We start from the raw sequence: 7149 nt of genomic DNA, 5'->3' as shown, positions 1-7149 counted from the left end.
TGTGTCCTCAATCGTAGTTATGGCCACGCATGCTTCCTCCTGTCCACCCTTCCACCATCCCTCCATCTGCTCTTTCCATTCTGTCTTGTTTTTTACCCCACACTCCAATGTTCCACTTCTCCACTTGTCCACGTCTCCGTTCATCCATCCATCCGCCATCCTCCATTCTTTCCATTGTGCTTGTTGTTTTTTTTTACCTCCTCCACTTAGCTCCTTGTATGCATCCCTTCATTGTGTCCATCCATCCTCACGTACATACATTCCTTCATTCTTTCCATTCCTGTTTTTTTTTTTTTTATCTCCTCACCTCACCCCGACCTCCACCTCCACACCACCCCCCTTCCTGCTGTGTAATGAGCCAGGATGCAAACGCAGCACTTTCCAGCTCCTTGACCCCTAATTGATAAGCTCACCTCATTGCAGAAGGGTACAGTGGAGAGAAAAAAAATGGTTGGCAATATTTCAGCGTAAACTTATCTGAATCCACTGTGAGTGTGCAACTGAGTGCAATTGCACTGTGACTGAGTCTAACAATGGAGTTGAAAGTCAGTCTAAAATTTTGCAGGCAGCTGGTGTAACTCCAGTGTAACTATTAACATTTATTTACACATTATTGTAGAATATGCTCTCCAAAAATCTCCTATTGTTGTAATACAGCACACATTTTATTAGGCCTACCTATTTATTTTATCTGGTATGTCTTGTGTTTATGGTCTGTATATTTATAGTATGTCTACTATAGTATACTATAGTATAGCATACTATAGTATAGTAGGCCTATACTTTTTTTTTCTCTTGAAAAAAAAAAGTTCTCTTGACTCATGTCTTGAGGAGATGTGTAAAGTAGACCACTTGAGTTTCCTCTTGGGGGATAGTAAAGTTTATCTTGACCTTGACCATGACCTTAAAAAATGCACAACAATGCACAAAAATGTTTTTGAGAGGAGAACAAATCTGACACAGTGTCAAGTCTATAAAACTGTAACCAAAATAACCAAACTAATAGCACCCCATTATGCATAGGCCTATCTGTGAACACAACTCACTGCTGCTGAGTACTGTCATGAGGGAAGAGAAGAGAGGAGAACTATATAAAGGCCTGCTTTAGCCCATATTTCAGGTAACATCCTTGAAGACACCTTTTTTAAAACTACACTTTGGCACATGGAGCATGTGTCTTAAGTGGGATTAATAGCAAAAAATATACACACTAGTAAGATTCATAATTCAAATGAGGTAAGATTAAAGAAAAAAAAAGAAGTTAGGAGTCTATCAGTGTGCGCTGTCTTATATTGCAGGCTCTTAGGGAATTTAGACCAGGGGGAGTAAAGTGGCGTTTTTTTCCCCCTTTTATTTACCATCAAAGCAGTTGTCTGGTTCAAAGCACTGCTTACAGATATGACTAAATATTCCTCAAGGAAAAAGAAACCCTCTGCATTTTTATAGCAATTTATTATCGAGTGCACTCTCTGCCATATGGCCTCATTTCGTTTAAAGCTTTAAAGGGACAATGTGTGAGATTTTTATTTAATGTTTATTTCCAGAATCCATGCTGCCCATTCACTAATGTTACCTTTTTCATGAATGCTTACCACCAGCATCAAATTCTAAGTATTCATTATGACTGGAAAAATGTCACTTTTCATACATGAAAAGTGGGCTCTTCTCCATGGTCCGCCATTTTGAATTTCCAAAAATAGGCATTTTTAGCTGCAAAAATGACTGTAATTGAACCATACTAGAAACAAGTTGTTTATTACTTAGTAAACTTTCATGTAAAGATCAAATTTGGCAATAGACAGCCCAGTTTCAATGAGCAGCATAGTTTTAGTACATTTTTTGACCATTTCCTGCACAGTGTCCCTTTAAGAGAATACTCTGGGACAAAACGCAATCTAGAAGATGCTAAATCAAATCTCAAAGTGTTGAACGAACACTCCTTTTTTCTTTTTAGTGTGCTGCAACATACTGCCCGAAATGATGTATTTTGCTTTACAGCATGGCTATAGATCCCTTACAGTGATGAACAAATAAGTAATACAGTTTCCATTCATCTTCACCCCTCTTAATACATACAAAAATAATCCTCTTGCTGTTCCCCCTCAATAATGTTGTGGATCTGTAGCATTATCCTTACTGTACATTTATTTCATACATATACAGTAGGCTACAGCATTAAGCCTGTATTCAGGTGCTGTGTATGGAAGTCATTTTGTATGGACGCTGCAGCAGTCCTCTTGGATTGACTTCTTTTAGAATAGAATAGAATAGAATAGAATAGAATAGAATAGAATAGAATAGAATAGAATAGAATAGAATAGAATAGAATAGAATAGAATAGAATGGAATGCCTTGAATTGCCACTTCTCACATGTGCATACTTACACTACACACATTCTCAAAGTTCATATGCAGTGAATAGGGGAAATAACTGCAGAGCTAAAGGAAGTGTGTTATGGCATGTGCACTGCACTATAACATCATGGCAGGCAGGCAGGCAGGGAGGCAGGTGTAGGTAGGCCTACCCCACCACCACAGCACATTTGGCAGTGTTAATTCAACACTTAAAGTGTTAAAGTCAATTCTCTAAGTGTTACTGTTAAAGCAACAGCATTTTCTGTCACCACCACCACCATCACCACCACCACCACCACCATCACCATATAAACCAATAAAAAGACACTCGGGTGCAGGGAAAATGCAGGCTGGAAGTTAACATGCGATGACAGGCACACTGCTATACTTTCCAGCACCTCATCGACCATGAGCCTCGATGATGAGCTATGGGGATGTTGCACTGCAGAATAAAGAGAACGGAACAAAGGGGAGGAAGAAAAAAAGAAAAAAGAAAAGAGGATGACTCTGGAATCTGCTGAGTTTGCCCGTTATGAATAGCCCTAATGGTTACTTCACCTGAGGAGACAGACGCACTCTCCCCCTATTATTTCTAGTGGTGTGTGTGCATGTGTGTGTGTGCCTGTGTGCCTGTGTGTGTGTGTGTGTGTGTGTGTGTGTGTGTGTGCATATGTGCATGTGTGTGTGTGTGTGTGTGTGTGTGTGTGTGTGTGTGTGTGTGTGTGTGTGTGTGTGTGTGTGTGTGTGTGTGTGTGTGTGTGTGTGTGTGTGTGCGTACGTGTGTGTGTGTGCGTACGTGTGTGTGTGTGCGTACGTGTGTGCACGTGTGTATGTGTGTGTACATGCGTACATGCGTGCACATGGGTGTATATGTGCACATGTTTTTACAAGGGTGTATGTGAGTGTGTGAGCCTGCGTGCATGTGTGTGTGTGTGTGTGTGTGTGTGTGTACGCATGCGTGTGCCTGCGTGAGCTTGTGTGTGCCTTTGTGAGTGTGTGTGTGTGCGTGTGCGCTTGTGCGTATGTGTGTGTGTGTGTGTGTATGTGTTTGTGTGTGTGTGTGTGTGTGTGTGCGCGCGCCTGCCTGTGTGCATGCGAGTGTGTGTCTTTGGGAAATGAATCAGGATAGATGGACGGCAGCAAGCTGTAAAAAAGTCACCCAGTGCCAGCAGCGCTCGTTGACACCCACGTTCCGTGCAGGACAGAGAGGTGAAATATAACAAAATAAGAGCAAGCACTCTCCTTTATACTCTCTCCCTCCCCCTCCTCCCCCTCCCCTCCCCTCCTCCGCCACCTCCCCCTCACCACTCTGCCTCCCTGTCATTAGTTTGTCTTGCGCAAAATGGCCGTTTGGAAAGGTTCTTAACCCCCATAAAGTTTCACAATGCTTCTCTCTATTCTGTTTTTTTTTCCTTCCGCTGTCTGCTACTGTGCGCTTACGCCGCTATTATGATGCCTGTAGTGAATGAGGGGGAGAGAGAGAGAGAGAGAGAGAGAGAGAGAGAGAGAGAGAGAGAGAGAGAGAGAGGAGAGAGAGAGAGAGAGAGAGAGACACAGAGAGAGAGAGAGAGAGAGAGAGAGAGAGAGAGAGAGAGAGAGAGAGAGAGAGAGAGAGAGAGAATGAAAGCAGGGGGTGTGTAGGGGAGGGGGAAAATTGCTTTGGATCCATCAAAGGTCAATGACTGTGTGAAATTTCAATCAGTAAAGAACTTAAAACCTATTTAAGGTTTTAAGTTGGCTCTTCTCACTACAGCCATGTTAAAGTTCACCCTCATAGTGTGCCATGACAAACCTTTCATTTACCACAATCACAAGTGCTGTCCGTGCGGTATGAAAAATACTGAAAAATGTAGATTTGATTTATTTTCCTTCTCCGTTTCATTGGTTACCCACTTTTCTTCCCAGTCTTCGTCTCTTGAAGTACCTGCAGGTGCCTTTTAAAGTAGCCTTTTAAAAATAACATTTCATTCACTACACAGTAAATTTGCCAGTGTTAATTTTGCAGTGTTAAGGCTTATTAACACTATTGGAGTAATTCCAACACCAAATGGAGTGAGATGCTCTCCAGTGTCAGTGACAAATGAAGTTGTTAAATTGTGTGGAGTTAGAAGTACTCCAGAGAGCCCCCGCCTCCTCGAGGTGATGGAGTTTGTCTGCGCCATTGTATGCCCTAGTAACAGAGAACGTAAAGAGAACGTTTGACTTTTGGTTCTCTAAAGGTTGGGGTTATTACCAAACCAAAATCTAGCACCTAGAAACGTTCCCTTTGGTTACAGTAAAAACCAAGCAGCCATTGGTTCCGGTTCAGTTCTGGATACGTTTCGGATATGTCATTTTTGGTTCTGTTTCGGTTCTCACAGGGTTGCCAGGAAAGTTTAATTTAACTTCCCAGAACGATATATGTGTGGTTCCCATTCCATTCCCTCGCCGTTCTCTCACCGTACCTTTATTGCTTTTCATGTTTGTTCCCTCATCGTTCTCATATGGTTCCCATAACCTTGATGATTACATTATAGGTCTGGTCTGGTTCCCTAGACGTGCTCCTGATGTTCCCCCAACTTTGTTTATACTGTGTTGTTCAGAGCATAAGCAATGATGACTGTCCACCCGATTAAATCATATACGTCTACATATTAGTAACAGTATTTCCTCCAGATTTAATCATGTACACAATCTTTTTTTTATTATTCCATTTCATTCATTTAACTCAACTTGGTTGGGTTGATCTAAGGTTTGGCTGTGCACACAACATCACACAAAAGATGTGTTGAGTGAAAGAAATAACTTGAGAACTTGTTACACCTTTGCCGGTAACAAGCAGGCCCCTCACAACCAATCTGTCTATCAGCGCCTGGCCAAACCTAATTACTTAGGGCTGGTATATCATGACTCAATTGCTTGCACCTGAAAAACTCCTAATCAATCTGGTCACATGGTACTCTTGAGCCTGTATATAAACCTGGACTGTCACAGTGCTTTAAATATTTGCCTGCCTGCCTGCCTGCTGGCTGGTCAGCATGGCACAGCATAGCGCTTGTTTACCTGCTTTGCAAGCAAGCTAAAGGCGCTTTTGGCTTATGGCATTTGTTAGCTACATCTTGCTTTGTGAGCTAGTCAGTAACAGCACATGTTACATTGTTTGCTCCATTGTGCACTTGATGTTTGCAAGCAAGCTAAAGGCGCTTTTGGCTTATGGCATTTGTTAGCTACATCTTGTGCCTTGCTTTGTGAGCTAGTCAGTAACAGCACATGTTACATTGCTTGCTCCATTGTGCACTTGAAGTAGATGGTATGGTTATATTTTAAACTTCATTAAGGAAAACATTTGGTATTAATCCCCACTAGATTGTGTTCATACATGCTCAGCTGAAATTTCTCTCACAATGCGGTGCAGTACAGCATACACTGATATATAAAATATAGACATTTTACATGTTGTCAGCAACTTTAAACATTATCTTAAGAGAGCAGCGTGGCAAACTGATGCCAGGCGCAGGGTGTTTCAGTCATGGTGGAGGATGGGAGGTGCTTAATTACCATGATCAGGGTACCTCAACTATGGTGAGAGATAGTGGGGCAGGACCAAAACACATTCACAATAATAAACAAGGTTGGGGGAACATCACATATAACTACACATATAACATTCTAGGAACGAAAATTAAACTTTCCTGCCAACCAAGTGAGAACGGAAAAATAACCAAACATGACTCTCTGGGGACGTACCCAGAACTAAACTGGAACCAAGGGCTTGTGTTCCAGGAACCTGCTTAGAACTAAAAAATGTTAGTAGGGTGCTCCCCGAAACTGCTTTACTCTTTATAGTGTTAGCTTAACACTATAAATCTAACACCAGTGTTTAACACTGATCTGGAGCAGGACCAAATAGACACTAGAACAGTGTTAATTTTAACTCTTTAAGTGTTATTTTAACACTACACAATTTACTGTGTAGGTACGATGGAACACTTTGCACTGTTGCCATGGAGAAAATCCAGGAAGCCTTTCAACGTCGATCAGTAGTGTATAGTTCTATTTATCTCTCTGCTAAGCTAACCAATGCACTGCACTGTACGGTCGCCTTTTTGTTCTGACGGCACAAAGCACTGTAATTACAATACCTGAAAATGTGCTGTAATGCCCTAAGTAGTCATTCTCCTCGGCGTTCCTTCTTCTCCTCATTCATTCCTTTCTATACGTGTGACCTTTTCGAAACGGGTCACTTTCCATGAACCGTGTAAACCCTTGAAATTGCAAGGCAAGTTTATTTACGTATTTTACTTTAAACCGCAAGTGTCCTGAAAGGTCATCAGGGCGCGTCCACTTTACTGACGATGATTCATGGATGCCATTTGCTCTCTGAGAGTTACAACCATACCTGATGAATTATCCAGCAAACTTATAGCTATCCTCCACCTAAATCATATGAGCCTTGCCCCTCCCTATTTTTTTAACAGCAACGGATGTGGACTGCAATATCACTGATAGACACGAAAAAAAAAAAAAATCACACACACACAGACACAAAGACCCATACATGCACACAAACACACGCACACACACACACACACACACACACACACACACACACACACACACACACACACACACACACACACACACACACACACACACACACACACACATACACATACTTATTTGCTGCTTAAATGAAGGTGAAGCATTTTGAGTTGTGGTTCACACTGCCCGGTTAGTTGATCTTACTATGCGGTGTGGACACTGATGTAAATGCCCTTCACATACACCGGTATGGATTTACGTAAGTATCGGCTG

Source organism: Engraulis encrasicolus, chromosome 21 (assembly GCF_034702125.1).
Source record: "Engraulis encrasicolus isolate BLACKSEA-1 chromosome 21, IST_EnEncr_1.0, whole genome shotgun sequence".
Taxonomy (NCBI): domain Eukaryota; kingdom Metazoa; phylum Chordata; class Actinopteri; order Clupeiformes; family Engraulidae; genus Engraulis; species Engraulis encrasicolus.
Note: the sequence above shows the minus strand (reverse complement) of the source record.